This window comes from Zingiber officinale, chromosome 2A, assembly GCF_018446385.1.
Source record: "Zingiber officinale cultivar Zhangliang chromosome 2A, Zo_v1.1, whole genome shotgun sequence".
Taxonomy (NCBI): Eukaryota; Viridiplantae; Streptophyta; class Magnoliopsida; order Zingiberales; family Zingiberaceae; genus Zingiber; species Zingiber officinale.
Genome location: NC_055988.1, coordinates 69,532,541 through 69,550,004, shown reverse-complemented (window position 1 = coordinate 69,550,004; position 17,464 = coordinate 69,532,541).

Sequence of the window (17,464 nt, the reverse complement as noted above, 5' to 3'; positions counted from 1 at the left end):
ACTATAAACCTATTTTCATTTCTCTAGGATAACCTACAAACAAGTGAATTTCTGTCCAACTTATCATTGTCTCTCTTCAGCATATGTGCTGGACTACCCGAATCCAAATATGCTTCAAAATAAGCTTACGCCTATTCAGCAATTCTATATGAGTAGAGAGTTCTGACTTTGGAAGGTACTATGTTCACTTCCGTTTTCAGAGTATATCCTTAAAATGAATTTGGTAAAATAACTCATCATCAATCTACTTATTTCCATAAGAGTCCTATACCTTCTTTTTACTACACCATTCTGTAGAGGTGTATCAGGTGCAGTTAGTTTGGATTGAATCCCTACTTCTGATAAGTGACTCCTAAATTCTCCCAAGAGGTACTTGCCACTATAGTGTCTTTTTACTTTGTCGTTTCTCCACATCAGCCTAGTACTCTTTGAACTAATCAAAGTACTTAGTCTTGCGGTACATTAAGTAAATTTATCCGTATCTCAAATAGTTGTCTATAAAATAGATGAAGTATTTGAAACAACCTCTTGTCTGGATGCTCATAGGATCACACAAATCAGAATGAACCAATTCCAATATATCTTTGACTCCATACCCCTTCGACTTAAAAGCTTCTTGGTTATTTTTCCTTCCAAGTAAGACTCGCAGGTTGGAAAGATTTCCACTACTAATGAACCCAAAAGTTCATCAGCTACCAATGAATCATACTCAAGTTAATATAACCTAGCCTTAGATGCCAAAGATATAATTGGTTCATCTCCGAAGGTTACTTTCTCTTAAAGTTAGAAGATGTGTTACTAATTTCCATTTGTTGCATCGTGAGAGTTATTGGATTTATAAATTGCCAACCAACGTACCAGAACAGATAACTTCCCTCTTTTTCTTAATAACAACTTTGTTATTAAAAGAGGCAGAATATCAAGTTCTTTGAATAGTTTAGAAACTGAAAACTAGTTCTTTCTAAACTTGGCGCGTAAAGATAATTACTCAAAAATCCATGTTTTATTCTTATCAAAAGATAAACATCTCCCACTGCAACAGCTACCATTTTTACAGCAGTGCCCATGTGGACGGTGTTTTAATTTTCATTTAGTTGCCGGGTTTCCTGGAACCCTGCAATGAATTGCGGACATGATTAATGACATATGTATCTACACTCCAGGTTCTGGTAGATAACACCACTAAACATGTTTCAACTAATGAATTAAATACACCTATGTTGTTCTTAGTTTTAAGAAGACAGTCTACCTTAATGTCCAAGTCCTATTTTCAATCATTACAATTGGGACTACTAAGCCTTTTCTATAGTATGACTACTAGGGGATTGACAAATATTTAAATCCTAAGAATCACAAAAATATTTGGTCAAGATTAACTCCTTAAAAATCCCCATGAATTTTGTATGCCACGATAGTGTGGACGTATACCAAATCGAAGAGGAGATTTTATTCATTAATTTTATTATCTCGTCAACTTTACTTTATGACGAATAAAATTAATAGTTGATCTGTCTTTGATCAAATATTTGGTCAAAAACTTTTGAATTTTAAAAAAATATTGATTCCTCCAACAATATTATTTAAATTCACCAACACCTCAAACACCGTGAATTTTGCATGCCACGTTAGTGTGGATGTATACAAATTCAACATTTGTAAAAGGAGGGTTTTAACCCATTAATTTTATTATCTTGTCAACCTAACTTTTTGACAAATAAAATTAATAGTTGGTATCATTTGGTCACACAAATAATAGCAGTGACTCCGATGGGGAGGATACTATTAGATGTGTCTAAGTGTATACCATTACTTGACACTAAGTCCATTAATAAGATTATGCCCCTTCCGTTGGGGAAGATCATACGCTCTTAATTAACTTCCTATAGTCATCCAAAAATGGAAGTCTGTTCTAGTGATCCACAAACAAGCTCATCCGTTATGGAGGAAGGCACTCAGAGCCAACGCGCAAGCTTGTTTGCATCACTTACAAACCAGTAATGGAGACCATGGGATTTACTTAAAAATCCCTCTCCCACTTAGTTATTTATAAATGAGGAATTTTAACTATGCTAGCCTACTAAATATGTAAACTAACATGCACACACAGCACAATATAAAAGCAATAAATAGAAAATCTAATTTTCAACTATTATGGCTTTTATCTCTAGTTGTCCTCCGTGTGTTGTCATCCCAAGTTGCTGCCATATTTGGCCACTGCCACCGGGTCTAGCTGTCGCATCCATCTTGCTTCTAGTTCCGCTGCGCCTCTGGTTCTTATAAGGTTCCACGCTTTGCAAGATTCGATCCGTGACATAAATAGAATTTTACATTTTGATCCTATATTCCATAAAAGAAATGTACATGTATCTAGATCAAAAATAAAATCCTAATAAAATTAAATACAGCTCCTGCTGTATTTTATAATACAATCATGCACACACAATAAAATGCCCTTAACATATCCAAGGGTCCAATCACACACATAATAACTATAAGCCATAATAGTTGGATCCTGCATCCACAAAGTTAGCACATCCTACTATTATCCTGCCAAAATTATGTATGACATGTGCATAATTAAACTAATACCAAATACACAGAGGCAATACCCTAGCTCTGATACCAATTGTTGGTTGCTACTCGGAAAACCTAGAGGTTCCACTGTAAAAAAATTTTGTACAAAGGTCTGAACCTTTTCCTAGCTACCATGTGTTCTTTTAAATTAAATTTTGGATCGCCTGCGGAACTTAACACGTTTGATCCAAAACTTAATCTATTCGTTCTTTTAGGTTTTGACTTGGGTCTCCTGCGGAACTTAACACGTTCGACCCAAATCACCTTAAGTTATTAATTCCATTAAATATTAATTTACATAATTGGTTCCCAGTACTGACGTGGCGAGGCACATGGCCTTCTTGGATATGGGAGCAACCACCATCGACTAGACAAAACCTTTTATAGAAAGCTAATATTTAATTTCCTAAAATAACTTTAGGTTAACCGAAAAGAACAATCAAATCACAAGGAAAAGAAAAAAAAACAAAAGAACACAACATCGAAAAAAACATATTCGAAATACTAGAATCGTAAGCCTCTTTATTTGGTATTTATTTCCAAAAATAACTAGTATGATGCGGAAAGGAAAAATACTAGTTATACCTTTTAGAAAAACCTCTTGATCTTCTACCGTATTCCTCTTCTAATCCCGGACGTTGTGTGGGCAACGATCTTCCGAGACGAGAACCACCAAACCACCTTCTTCTTCTTTCCTTCAAGTTTCGGCCAAGCAAGACTTTCAAAGGAAGAAGATCCTTTTCCACCAACCAAGCTCCAAGGGATGCAAGCTTTATCTCCTTCTTCTCCAAGCTAAGATCCGGCCACCACTTGATCTCCAAGAGAAAAGAAGGTTTCGGCCACAAAGATGGAGAGAAGAGAAAGGGAAGGGCCGGCCACACCAAGGAAGAAAAGAGGGAGAAAAATAATAGAGTTGTACTCCATGAAGGCACCTCTACCCCCTCTTTTATAATCCTTGGTCTTGGCAAATAAGGAAATTTTAATAAAAACTTCCTTAATTCTTTTGCCATGAAAAGGAAAATTTATTTTAATTAAAAAATAATTTTCTTCTCATTAAAATAATAGCCGGCCACTTATCTCCAAAACAAGGAAAGTTTTAATTAACACAAGAATTAAAACTTCCTAATTTGTCTCCGGAAATTTATAAAAATTTCTTCAATAATTTTTCCCTTTATGGTGAATTATAAAAAGGAATTTTTATAAATTAAAATCTTCTTTTAAACATGTGGATGATTTACTAAAAAAGAAAATTTTTACCAAAATTTAAATCATCCTTTTAAAACATGTCTTCACAAAAAAGAAAGATTTTAATTAAAACTCTTTCCCTTTTAATTCCATGTGATCACGTTGACACATCAGCGTTGGCAAAACTTCTCACATTGACTTAATTGGCAAGCAAAAACGTGAATTGCTAAATCTTCTCACGTTGATTTAATTGGCAAGCAAAAATGTGAATTGCTAAAGCTTCTCACGTTGATTTTATTGAACGTGAATTGCTAAAGCTTCTCACATTGATTTAATTGGCAAGCAAAACGTTCATAAGCTTCCCGTGAGTTTCCATTCTGTTCACGTTGATTTCAACAATGGGAAGCAACACCAACAACATGAATTAGAAGATAGACTTGGATGGATAAAATTCTCTATATACAAGAGGTTATGATAGGGACCGAGAGGAGGAATTGGTTTTGGTCTCCCGATGAAATTAAGTTTCCCGTGTTCGCCCCGAACACACAACTTAATTCCATCAATAATAATTCATTCCACTAAAGAACTATTATTGAACTACCGCACCAATCCCAAATTACATTTTTGGGCTCCTTCTTATGATGAGTGTGTTAGTCTCCCTGTGTTTAAGATGTCGAATGTCCACTAATTAAGTGAGTTACAGAAAACTCATTTAATTAATATCTTAGTCCAAGAGTAGTACCACTCAACCTTATTATCATGTCGGACTAAGTCCACCTGCAGGGTTTAACATGACAATCCTTATGAGCATCTCTTGAGGACATTATCAACCTAGTATCTCTAGGACACAGTTTCCTTCTATAATCAACAACACACACTATAAGTGATACCATTTCCCAACTTACCGGGCTTATTGATTCATCGAACTAAATCTCACCCATTGATAAATTAAAGAAATAAATATCAAATATATATGCTTGTTATTATATCAGGATTAAGAGCACACACTTCCATAATAACCGAGGTCTTTGTTTCTTTATAAAGTCAGTATAAAAGAAACGACCTCAAATGGTCCTACTCAATACACTTTAAGTGTACTAGTGTAATTATATAGTTAAGATAAACTAATACCTAATTACACTACGACCTTCCAATGGTTTGTTCCTTTCCATCTTGGTCGTGAGCTACTGTTTATAATTTATAAGGAACCAATAACATGATCTTCTGTGTGTGACACCACACACCATGTTATCTACAATATAAATTAATTGAACAACTACATTTATCATAAATGTAGACATTTGACCAATGTGATTCTTATTTCTAGATAAATGTTTATACCAAAAGCTAGACTTTTAGTATACATCCTAACAAGAAGGATTGCCCATGCTTGGCATGGGAGTAAAGAAGAAAACAAAGTCACGGACTACTGTAAACCCAAACTATATGTAACGCCCGCCCCCTTCCTCCTGCTAGTGGAGGGGCGGGGTTACTTACTTTCCCTTAGACTTAGCAGACTTAAACATACATACAGCGGAAGCATATATATATTTTTTTCTAAAATCATACTAAGCATATGAGCATGAAATAGCTTGGTTCAACTTAAGTAGTCATATTATTCATTTCTAACACATGCATAGGGAATCATGAAAGACATCAACATAACATAACATATTATTCATAAGTTCATCTAAGCAGGTCATTTTATTTTTTTAGCCAAGTCACCATCACACATCTCTTGCCCCTTCCTGCTGCTCCTCTAGTTTATCCATCCTTTACCTTTATCTGTGGTATAAGGAAAAGTATCTGTAAGCCCTCAAGGCTTAGTGAGATCCTTTCCTACTCACAAAAACCAACATATCATGTAAAATCATCATATTATACATCATGGAATAAATGACGCTCATATCATCATATAATTAAAAACATATCATATCATGGCATGAATTCCAATAATATCGTAACATAAAGTAAACAACATATTATGACATAAATCTTATCATGGTATAAGTAACATCATATCATAGCATAAATCATATCATAACATAAGTAATCATCATATCATGGTATAGATCATATCATAGCATAGGAAATCATCATATCATGGTATAGATCATATCATAACATAAGAAATCATCATATCATGGTATAGATCATATTATAACATCATCATATCATGGCATACATCACATCATAGTATAAGTGTACATCATAGCATAAGTGAAAACATCATGACATTTCTTTTCATAACATCAAGGCATCATATCATAGCATAACTGTAAGCATTATTTCACATCATATCATAAGCATGGATGCAAGATGTCCTTTAAAACATGGGTAATGTCATGTGCAATATGCCTTTCAAAAACATGATTTATGTCATGGGTGAGATGTCTTAAAACAATATCATATAGTACTTGAAAATAATCTCAACATGGAAGGGGGCTCGGCTTAGTACCACATACATACATAATGCGCACATCCTAAGTAGATCCAAGGTAACTAGTCTTGAACCTACTAGGAAACTAGGCCCGTAGCTCGGCCTAGGGGCACGTAAGGAGCCCACCCTTTACTAGGCCCGTAATTCGACCTAGGGGCACATAAGGCGCCCACCCTTTTTGGTACAAGCCATTCAAAGTAAAATACATGTCATATCATATCTTTATCATTTCATAACATATCCGTGTCATTCATAGCATATCATATTCATGTCATTCATAGCATATCATGTTCATGTCATTCATAGCATATCACGTTCATGTCATTCATAGCATATCATGTTTATGTCATTCATGTCATTCATAAGGTATGCATAAATGGGCACATAGCCATGCATACTTGGGCACATAGCCATCATACTTGTCTTGGGCACATAGCCATCATATTTGGGCACATAGCCATTATAGGTATCATTCTCATGCATGGTTCATAAGCGTACTTAAACTAGCAATATAATATATCATGGAAGGAAAAAGAAAATATAATCATGCATGGATGACGAGTTAACTTCTCCTAATTCATATCATGGCAAAGGAAAGTACATAATGAGTCATAATTTAGTCTAAATCCTCAACCCACTAAGAGTGGCTGAAACATGCATAGGCTCATTTAGGTTACATAAAATCATACAAGCATATGAACCCAAATTCATTTCTATAACATTTATCATAAGGAACATCATAAGCATACTTGATTTAGGTTCTATGCTTCCTAGGTTTTGAAACCCACATTGGCCGAAACATACAAAGTCCGAGACTTGGTTACAAATAGCATGTAAACATGTGAACCCTAAACAATTTCCATGCATTTATCATAGGCAACCACATGAGCATATTAGGTTAAAGTTTCAAGCTTCCTAAGTCCACAAAACATAGGTGGCCGAATGCCACAATACATAGGTTCTAAGCATATGAGTACCCTATAAATTTCATAGCATATCATAGAGAAGAACATAAACATGTTAGGGTTGAATTTAGGCTTGCCTAAGCCCTACATTTCATGTTGGCCGAAAGTTCATCATGTGAAATCCTAACCCTAAGCAACATGAATCTCAAGTGCTTTATGTTATCTTCCTATCTTTTCATAAGGTAAAACATAAGCAAGCTAGATTCGAGGTTGAGCCTCCTTAAGGTATTTAATCCCTTCATGGCCGAAACCTTAAGGTAAGGTCCTACTAGTTCTAAGCAACATACAAGTATAAAACATCAAGAGAACATTAATAACATATTATGGGAAACTTCAAACATGATACTTCTTCTAGAATTTACAAGCATATGAGTACCTTATGAATTTCATAGCCTATCATAGAGAAGAACATGAGCATGTTAGGGCTGAATTTAGGCTTGCCTAAGCCCTACATTTTATGTTGGCCGAAAGTTCATCATGTGAAAATCCTAACCCTAAGCAACATGAATCTCAAGTGCTTTATGTTATCTTCATATCTTTTCATAAGGTAAAACATAAGCAAGCTAGATTTGAGGTTGAGCCTCCTTAAGGTATTTAATCCCTTCATGGCCGAAACCTTAAGGTAGGGTCCTACTAGTTCTAAGCAACATACAAGTATAAAACATCAAGAAAATATTCATATAACATCATAGAAGAGATCATAGGCATGTTATTTTTTAAATTGAGCTTCCCTAGGTTTTAAATATCTTCATGGCCGTGTTAGAGTGTATACTAAAAGCCTAGATTTTGTAAACATTTATTTGCTAAAATAAAAGAATCACATTGGTCAATATCTGCATTTATTTATTAAATGTAATTGTTCAATTAATTTATATAGTAGACAACATGAAGTGTGGTGTCACACTTAGAAGATCATGTTGTCGGTTCTCTATAAATTATAAACAGTTGCTCGTGACTAAGAAAGAAAGGAACAAACTATCAGTATAGTCGTAGTACAATTAAGTATTAGTTTATCTTAACTAATAAATTACACTAATACACTTTATGCGTATTGAGTAGGATCATTTAGGTAAGTTTTTTTTGTACTGACTTAGTAAAAGAACTAAACCTTAGTTATTATGGAAGTATGTGCTCTTAATCCTAATATAATAACAAGCACATATAGTTAATATTTATTTCTTTGATTTATCAAAGGGTGAGGTTTAGCTCGATAAATCAATATGCCCGATAAGTTGGGAAATGATATTACTTATAGTGTGTGTTGTTGATTATAGAAGGAATTTGTGTCCTAGTTATCTAGGTTGAGAATGTCCCCAAGAGGAGCTCATAAGGATTGTCATGTTAAACCCTGCAGGTAGACTTAGTCCGACATGACAATGAAGTTGAGTGGTACTACTCTTGGAGCTAGATATTAATTAAGTGAGTTGTCAGTAATTTACTTAATTAGTGGACATTCGTAATCTTAAACACAGGGGGATTAACACACTCATGATAAGAAGGAGCCCATAATGTAATTTGGGATTGGTGCGGTAGTGCGGTAATAACTCTTTAGTGGAATGAGTTGTTATCGATGAACTTGAGTTGTGTGTTCGGGGCGAACACGGGATACTTAAGCTCATCGGAAGGCCAAAACTAATTTCTCCTCTAGATCCCTATCGTAGCCTCATTATAGCCTCAAGTCCATCCAAATGTAAGGTTATTCTTGGTGTCCGAGAAGGGGGCCGGACCATTGCTTGGTGACCAAACAATGGCCGGCCATATCCTCTTGAAGGGGGTCGGCCCTATAGCTTGGTGACCAAGTTTGTAGGGGCCGGCCACAATAATTCAAAAAGGGGAGGGTTGTTTTGAATTTTTAAAATATTCTCTTTGTAGAAAACTATAAGTTTTAAAAGAGAGATTTTAATTTTTAAAACTTTCCTAATTTGAATTTGGCCTCATGTTTTATTAGAGAGTTTTAAAAGTTTTAAAACTTTCCTTTTTTAACCATCTTCATGGTTTAAGAAAAAAGGAGATAAGTTTTAAAATTAAAATTTTCTATCATCATGTTAAAAAAGAAAATTTTATAAGAGAGTTTTTAAATTTTAAAACATGGTTTTAATTTTAGAAACTTTCCTTTTTTAACTCATACTTTAGGAATGAGAGCTTGTAAATTTTATAAGAGAATTTCTTCTTGTGAAATTTTTTTATAAAAATTTTTCCTTTCCTTTTAATGTGGCCGGCCACCTTGCTTGGTGCCCAAGCAAGGGCCGGCCAATAGGATTCAATCCCAATCCTAAAACAAATAGGATTGATCTCAACCATTGATTGATGATTGATTCAATCAAGAGGAAGGAAAAAGGAAAATAAAAAAGGGAAAAGGAAAATTATTAAAATCTTTCCTTATTTGCCTTGGGCAAGTAATATAAAAGAAGGGGTAAGGGGGGCTTCATGAGATACAACTCTTATTCCATTGCTTGGGTGATCTCTTGGTGGCCGTCCCTCTCCCTTCTCTTCTCCCTTTGCTCTCTTTTCTATTAGAGGTGGTGGTGGCCGAATATTGCAAGGAGGAGAAGGACTCTTTTGGGTGGTGTTCGTCTTGGAGGTTCGTCGCCCACACGAAGTCCAAGGCAAGGCGAGGAATACGGCAGAAGATCTTGAGGTCATTAGCATACAAAAAGAAGTTATAATTAGCAATTGTTTTCTGCATCATGCTAGTTTTCTTTTTGTAAGAATTATAAATACAAGAGGCAATTAGATCTAGTTTTTCGAAATAGTTTTTCGAGTTTGTGTTTTTCTTCTTTTTCGAACTTGTGTTTCGATTGTTCCTTTTGGTTGACCTAGAGTTATTTAAGGAAATAAATATTAGCTTTCCTTAAAAGGCTTTGCCTAGGCGGTGGTGGTTGCTCCCATATCCAAGAAGGTCATGTGCCTCGCCATGCAGTCTTGGAAGCCAATTTTGGAAATTAATATTTATGGAATTAATAATCTAGGTAGGTTTGAATCAATAGTGTTAAGTTTCGCTTGCGATTCAAATCTAAACCATTAAGAACAGATAAGTTAAATTTGGAATCAATGATGTTAAGTTCCGTCTACGATTCCTAATTTAACTTCTAAAGAACACAATAGGTTATTTAAGGAAAGGTTCGACACTTGTACAAAAATTTTTGTACAGTGGAACCGGTACGTTTTCCTAGGATTAACCAACAATTGGAATCAGAGCTAGGGTTTGCCTCTGTGTATTTTTAGAATTCAAATAGGTTATGCACATGTCATGCATAATTTAGGCAGGAAAATAGTAGGATGTGCTAACTTTTTGGTTGCAGGCTCCAACTATTATGTCTTATTGTTATTATGTGTAATTGGACCCTTGGACATGTCAAGGGCATTATTTGTGTGCATGATTGTATGTATAAAATACAACAGGAGCTGTATTATTTTTAAAATTTTATTTTTTCGATCTAGATTAAATGTACATTCCCTCGAGGAATATAGGATCGATATATGTAAAATTATTTTCTTGTCGCGAATCGGATTCTTGCGAGGCGTGGTACATTTGGAGCACCAGAGGCGCAGCGGAATAAGAAGCAAGATGGATGCGACAACTTGACCCGATGGCGGTGGCTAAAGATGGCAGCAGCTAGGGTTGGAGCATACTGAAGACAGTAAAGGAAAAAGGCCATAATAGTTGGAAAATTAATTTCCAAATTTATTGCTTTTATTTACTGTGATATTTATATGCATGTGATGTATGCTAGCATAGGTTAAAATCCTCATTTATAAATAACTAAGTGGGAGAGGGATTTTAATAAATCCCATGGTCTCCATTACTGGTTTGTAAGTGATGCAACAAGCTTGCGTGTTGGCTCTGAGTGCCTCCCTCCACAACGGATGGGTTTGTTGCGGATCACTAGATCAAACTTCCTTTTATGGATGGTTATAGGAAATTATTTAGGAGCGTATGATCTTCTCCAACTGAAGGGGCACAATATTATTTAATGGACTTAGTATCAAGTAATGGTATACACTTAGACACATTCAATAGTATCCTCCCCAACAGAGTCACTGCTATTGTATTGTGTGACCAAAGTAAAACTAACTATTAATTTTATTTGTCATAATGTTAGGATGACAAGATAATAAAATTAATGGGTCACACCCTCCTCTTACAAATGTTGAATTTGTATACGTCCACACTAACGTGGCATGCAATATTCACGGTGATTTGAGGTGTTGGTTAATTTAAAATAGTATTATTTGAGGAATCAATATTATTCTAAATTTAGAGTCTTGACCAAAGTTTTTTTTGTGATTCTTAGGATGACTTTCAACCCACTAGCCATTATACTGAAAGAGAACAAACTTACTGGTCCCAATTATATGGATTGGAAAAGGAACCTGGACATTGTTCTTACTGCTGAAAGCTATAAGTTTGTTCTGACTGAGGCTTGCCCTGAAGCACCTGACGGTGACTCTACCCCAGAGGAGATTGAGTATCATAAGAAATGGGTAAAAGCTGATGAGATGGCGCAGTGTTACATTTTGGCATCTATGTCAAATGTATTGCAACATCAGCATCAAGATTTACCAACAGCTTATGATATAATGAACAATCTCAAAGAACTCTTTGGGCACCAGAGTCGGACTGCTAGGCAAGAGGCAATGAGGAAGTTAATGACAACCACCATGTCTGAGGGGACACCCGTAAGGGATCATATCCTCAAAATGATGACTTATCTGAATGAAATACAAGTCCTTGGAGGAGAAATCGATGGGGAAACCCAGGTCGATATAATTCTCCAAACGCTACCTAGAAGTTTTGAGCAGTTCGGCCTGAACTATAACATGAACAAAAGAGAGTATACGTTGGCGGAACTTCTGACAGAACTACAGGCAGCAGAGGGAATATTTCGTCAAAGTTCTTAGATTCACTATGCTGAAAATGGTTCGACTTCTAAGCCGAAAGGAAAGAAGAAGAAGAAACAGGTCTTTTCAGCGAAGAAGGTTGAATGAAGAAGCCGAAGGGCAAGTGCTTCATCTGCAAGCAGTCTGGACATTGGAAAGTGGACTGTCCTCATAGGAATCAGAACAATAAAGGTATATCTCATACTCTAGTAGTTGAAACATGTTTAGCGGTGTTATCTACCAGCACCTGGTGTGTAGATACGGGTGCCACTGATTATGTCTGCAATTCTTTGCAGGGTTCCAGGAAACTCGACGATTAACTGAAGGAGAGATTACCGTCTACATGGGCAATGCTACTAAAGTGGCAGCTATTGTAGTGGGAGACGTCTGCTTATTTTTTGATAGGAATAGAAATTTGATTTTAAGAAATTGTCTTTATGTACCCAGTTTTAGAAAGAATTTAATTTCAGTTTCTAAACTGTATTTGGATGGATATTCAGTCTCTTTTAGTAACAATGTCGTTATAAAGAGAAATAAGGTGATTATCTGTTTTGGTGCATTGGTTGGCAATTTATACACTTTAAATCCAATTTCTCCCACAAAGCAAAATATAGAAATTAATAACACATCTTCTAACTCTAATTAGAGGAAAGAACCTTCGGAAATGAACCAAACATATTTTTGGCATCTAAGGCTTGGACATATTAACTTAAGTAGGATTCAAAGGCTTGTAGCCGATGGACTCTTGGGTTCATTAGAGTTGGAAAACTTTCCAACCTGCGAATCTTGCTTAGAAGGTAAAATGACCAAGAGACCTTTTAAGGCCAAGGGGTATAGAGCCAAAGATGCGTTAGAACTGGTTCATTCTTATTTATGTGGTCCTATGTCTATCCAGGCAAGAGGTGGTTATGAATACTTCATCTCCTTTATAGACGATTATTCAAGATACGGATACATTTACCTGATGCGCCCAAGTCTGAATGCTTTGACAAGTTCAAAGAATATAGGGCAGATGTGGAGAAACGTCTTGGTAAAAGTATCAAGACACTACGGTCTGACCGTGGTGGCGAATACCTCTTTGGAGAGTTTAGGAATTATTTATCAGAAGTCAGGATTCAATCCCAATAGAATGCACCTGGTACACCCCAGCAGAATGGTGTGGCAGAACGAAGGAATAGGACTCTTATGGAAATGGTTAGATCGATGATGAGTTATTCAGAATTGCCAAATTCGTTTTGGGGATATGCTTTAGAAACAGCAGTATACATTCTGAATATGGTACCTTCGAAAACAGTTCCTTCTAAACCCATGGAATTATGGAATGGGCGTAAGCCTAGTCTGAATCATATCCGGATATGGGGTAGTCCAGCACATGTGCTGAAAGGAGATACTGACAAGTTGGAATCACGTACAGAAGTTTGTCTGTTTGTAGGATATCCAAAGGGAACGAAAGGTGGTTTATTTTATAATCCTAAAAAACAGAAGATCATTGTTAGCACCAATGCTCGATTTTTAGAAGAAGATTATGTAATGAACCATAAGCCCATGAGTGAAATAGTTCTAGAAGAAATTAGAGAGGACACATCAACTTCAGTACCAACAGTTCAAGATGAAGTACCACAAGAGACTGCAACACGTGTCACACATGATACACAACCACAGACGGTGCCTCGTCGTAGTGGGAGGGTTGTGAGGCAACCTGAGAGATTCATGTTTTTGGGTGAGTCTTCGGACTTCATCCCAGGTAAACATGAACCTGATCCCCGGACATATGATGAAGCACTCCAAGATAAAGATGCAGTATCTTGGCAAAAGGCAATGAATTCCAAAATAGAATCTATGTATTCTAATAAGGTCTGGGAGCTAGTAGAACCACCTGATGGTGTAAAAGCCGTTGGATGCAAGTGGATCTACAAAAGGAAAAGAGGGACAGATGGGAAGGTAGAAACCTTCAAAGCAAGGCTTGTTGCGAAAGGGTATACTCAGAAAGAGAGAATCGATTATGAGAAGATTTTTTCGCCGGTAGCTATGCTAAAGTCTATCCGGATACTCTTATTCATTGCTGCTCATATGGATTATGAGATTTAGCAAATGGATGTCAAGACAGCTTTCCTTAACGGAAGTCTTGAAGAAAACATCCATATGAAGCAACCAGAAGGATTCATTGAAAAAGGCAAAGAGCATCTAGTATGCAAGGTTAATCGGTCCATTTACGAATTGAAGCAAGCTTTAAGATCTTGGAACATCTGGTTTAACGAAGTAATCCAGTCATATGGATTTATACAGTGTCCGGATGAGTCTTGTGTATACAAAAAGTGTAACGGAAACGTGGTGGTATTTCTTGTACTATACGTAGATGATATTTTGTTAATTGGCAACAATGCAAAGGTATTATCAGACGTAAGAGTATGGTTGTCTAAACAATTTGATATGAAGGACTTAGGAGAATATGCACACATTCTTGGGATTAAAGTAATAAGGGATCGCAAGAAAAGAATGTTGTGTCTATCCCAAGCTTCATATATAGATACGATCCTTGCTCGTTTTAGCATGCAGAACTCCAAGAAAGGTTTCTTACCTTTCAGGCATGGAGTAGCCTTATCTACAGAGATGTCTCCGAAGACGTCAAAGGAGATTGAGGACATGAAGGCAGTTCCATATGCATCGGCCGTAGGAAGCCTTATGTATGCAATGCTGTGTACGAGACCTGATATCTGTTTTGCCGTGGGCATGATTAGCAGATATCAGAGTAACCCTGGACAAGGACATTGGACTGCTGTAAAGCATATATTAAAGTACCTGAGAAGGACTAGAGATTATATGCTAGTTTACCAAGCAGACGATTTACTCCCTGTGGGTTACACGGATTCGGATTTCTAATCAGATAGGGATAATAGTAAGTCTGCATCAGGCTATGTGTTTACTCTAGGAGGTGGAGCCATTGCATGGAGGAGTGTTAAGCAGAAATGCGTCTCGGACTCGACCATGGAAGCTGAGTATGTGGCAGCCTCTGAGGCAGCCAAAGAAGCTGTATGGCTCAGGAACTTTCTAATAGATTTAGATGTGATTCCTGGTTTGCCCAAGATCATCACAATTTATTGTGATAATAGCGGTGCAGTTGCAAACTCGAAGGAACCACGAGCTCATAAGGCAAGTAAACATATAGAGCGCAAGTACCACCTGATACGAGACATCGTCAAGCGAGGAGAAGTTGTCGTCGCCAAGATTGCATCAAAAGATAACCTAGCAGATCCTTTCACAAAGGCCATTGCGGCGAAAGCTTTTGATCGGCATGTGGAGGGGATGGGAATCAGATGTAAGGCAACAGATATGGCAGCTTAGACTTTTAGTATAAGTGGGAGATTGTTAGAGTGTATACTAAAAGCCTAGATTTCGTAAACATTTATTTGCTAAAATAAAAGAATCACATTGGTCAATATCTGCATTTATTTATTAAATGTAATTGTTCAATTAATTTATATAGTAGACAACATGAAGTGTGGTGTCACACTTAGAAGATCATGTTGTCGGTTCTCTATAAATTATAAACAGTTGCTCGCGACTAAGAAAGAAAGGAACAAACTATCAGTATAGTCGTAGTACAATTAAGTATTAGTTTATCTTAACTAATAAATTACACTAATACACTTTAAGCGTATTGAGTAGGATCATTTAGGTAAGTTCTTTTTGTATTGACTTAGTAAAAGAACTAAACCTTAGTTATTATGGAAGTGTGTGCTCTTAATCCTAATATAATAACAAGCACATATAGTTAATATTTATTTCTTTGATTTATCAAATGGTGAGGTTTAGCTCGATAAATCAATATGCCCGATAAGTTGGGAAATGATATTACTTATAGTGTGTGTTGTTGATTATAGAAGGAATTTGTGTCCTAGTTATCTAGGTTGAGAATGTCCCCAAGAGGAGCTCATAAGGATTGTCATGTTAAACCCTGCAGGTGGACTTAGTCCGACATGACAATGAAGTTGAGTGGTACTACTTTTGGAGCTAGATATTAATTAAGTGAGTTGTCAGTAATTTACTTAATTAGTGGACATTCGTAATCTTAAACACAGGGGGATTAACACACTCATGATAAGAAGGAGCCCATAATGTAATTTAGGATTGGTGCGGTAGTGCGGTAATAACTCTTTAGTGGAATGAGTTGTTATCGATGAACTTGAGTTGTGTGTTCGGGGCGAACACGGGATACTTAATCTCATCGGAAGGCCAAAACTAATTTCTCCTCTAGATCCCTATCGTAGCCTCATTATAGCCTCAAGTCCATCCAAATGTAAGGTTATTCTTGGTGTCCGAGAAGGGGGTCGGACCATTGCTTGGTGACTAAACAATGGCCGGCCATATCCTCTTGAAGGGGCCGGCCACAATAATTCAAAAAGGGGAGGGTTGTTTTGAATTTTTAAAATCTTCTCTTTGTAGAAAACTATAAGTTTTAAAAGAGAGATTTTAATTTTTAAAACTTTCCTAATTTGAATTTGGCCACATGTTTTAATAGAGAGTTTTAAAAGTTTTAAAACTTTCCTTTTTTAACCATCCTCATGGTTTAAGAAAAAAGGAGATAAGTTTTAAAATTAAAATTTTCTATCATCATGTTAAAAAAGAAATTTTTATAATAGAGTTTTTAAATTTTAAAACATGGTTTTAATTTTAGAAACTTTCCTTTTTTAACTCATACTTTAGGAAAGAGAGCTTGTAAATTTTATAAGAGAATTTCTTCTTGTGAAATTTTTTTATAAAAGTTTTTCCTTTCCTTTTAATGTGGCTGGCCACCTTGCTTGGTGCCCAAGCAAGGGCCGGCCAATAGGATTCAATCCCAATCCTAAAACAAATAGGATTGATCTCAACCATTGATTGATGATTGATTCAATCAAGAGGAAGGAAAAAGGAAAATAAAAAAGGGAAAAGGAAAATTATTAAAATCTTTCCTTATTTGCCTTGGGCAAGAAATATAAAAGAAGGGGTAAGGGGGGCTTCATGAGATACAACTCTTATTCCATTGCTTGGGTGATCTCTTGGTGGCCGTCCCTCTCCCTTCTCTTCTCCCTTTGCTCTCTTTCTATTAGAGGTGGTGGTGGCCGAATATTGCAAGGAGGAGAAGGACTCTTTTGGGTGGTGTTAATCTTGGAGGTTCGTCGCCCACACGACGTCCAAGGCGAGGCGAGAAATACGGCAGAAGATCTTGAGGTCATTAGCATACAAAAAGAAGTTATAATTAGCAATTGTTTTCCGCATCATGCTAGTTTTCTTTTTGTATGAATTCTAAATACAAGAGGCAATTAGATCTAGTTTTTCGAAATAGTTTTTCGAGTTTGTGTTTTTCTTCTTTTTCGAACTTGTGTTTCGTTTGTTCCTTTTGGTCGACCTAGAGTTATTTAAGGAAATAAATATTAGCTTT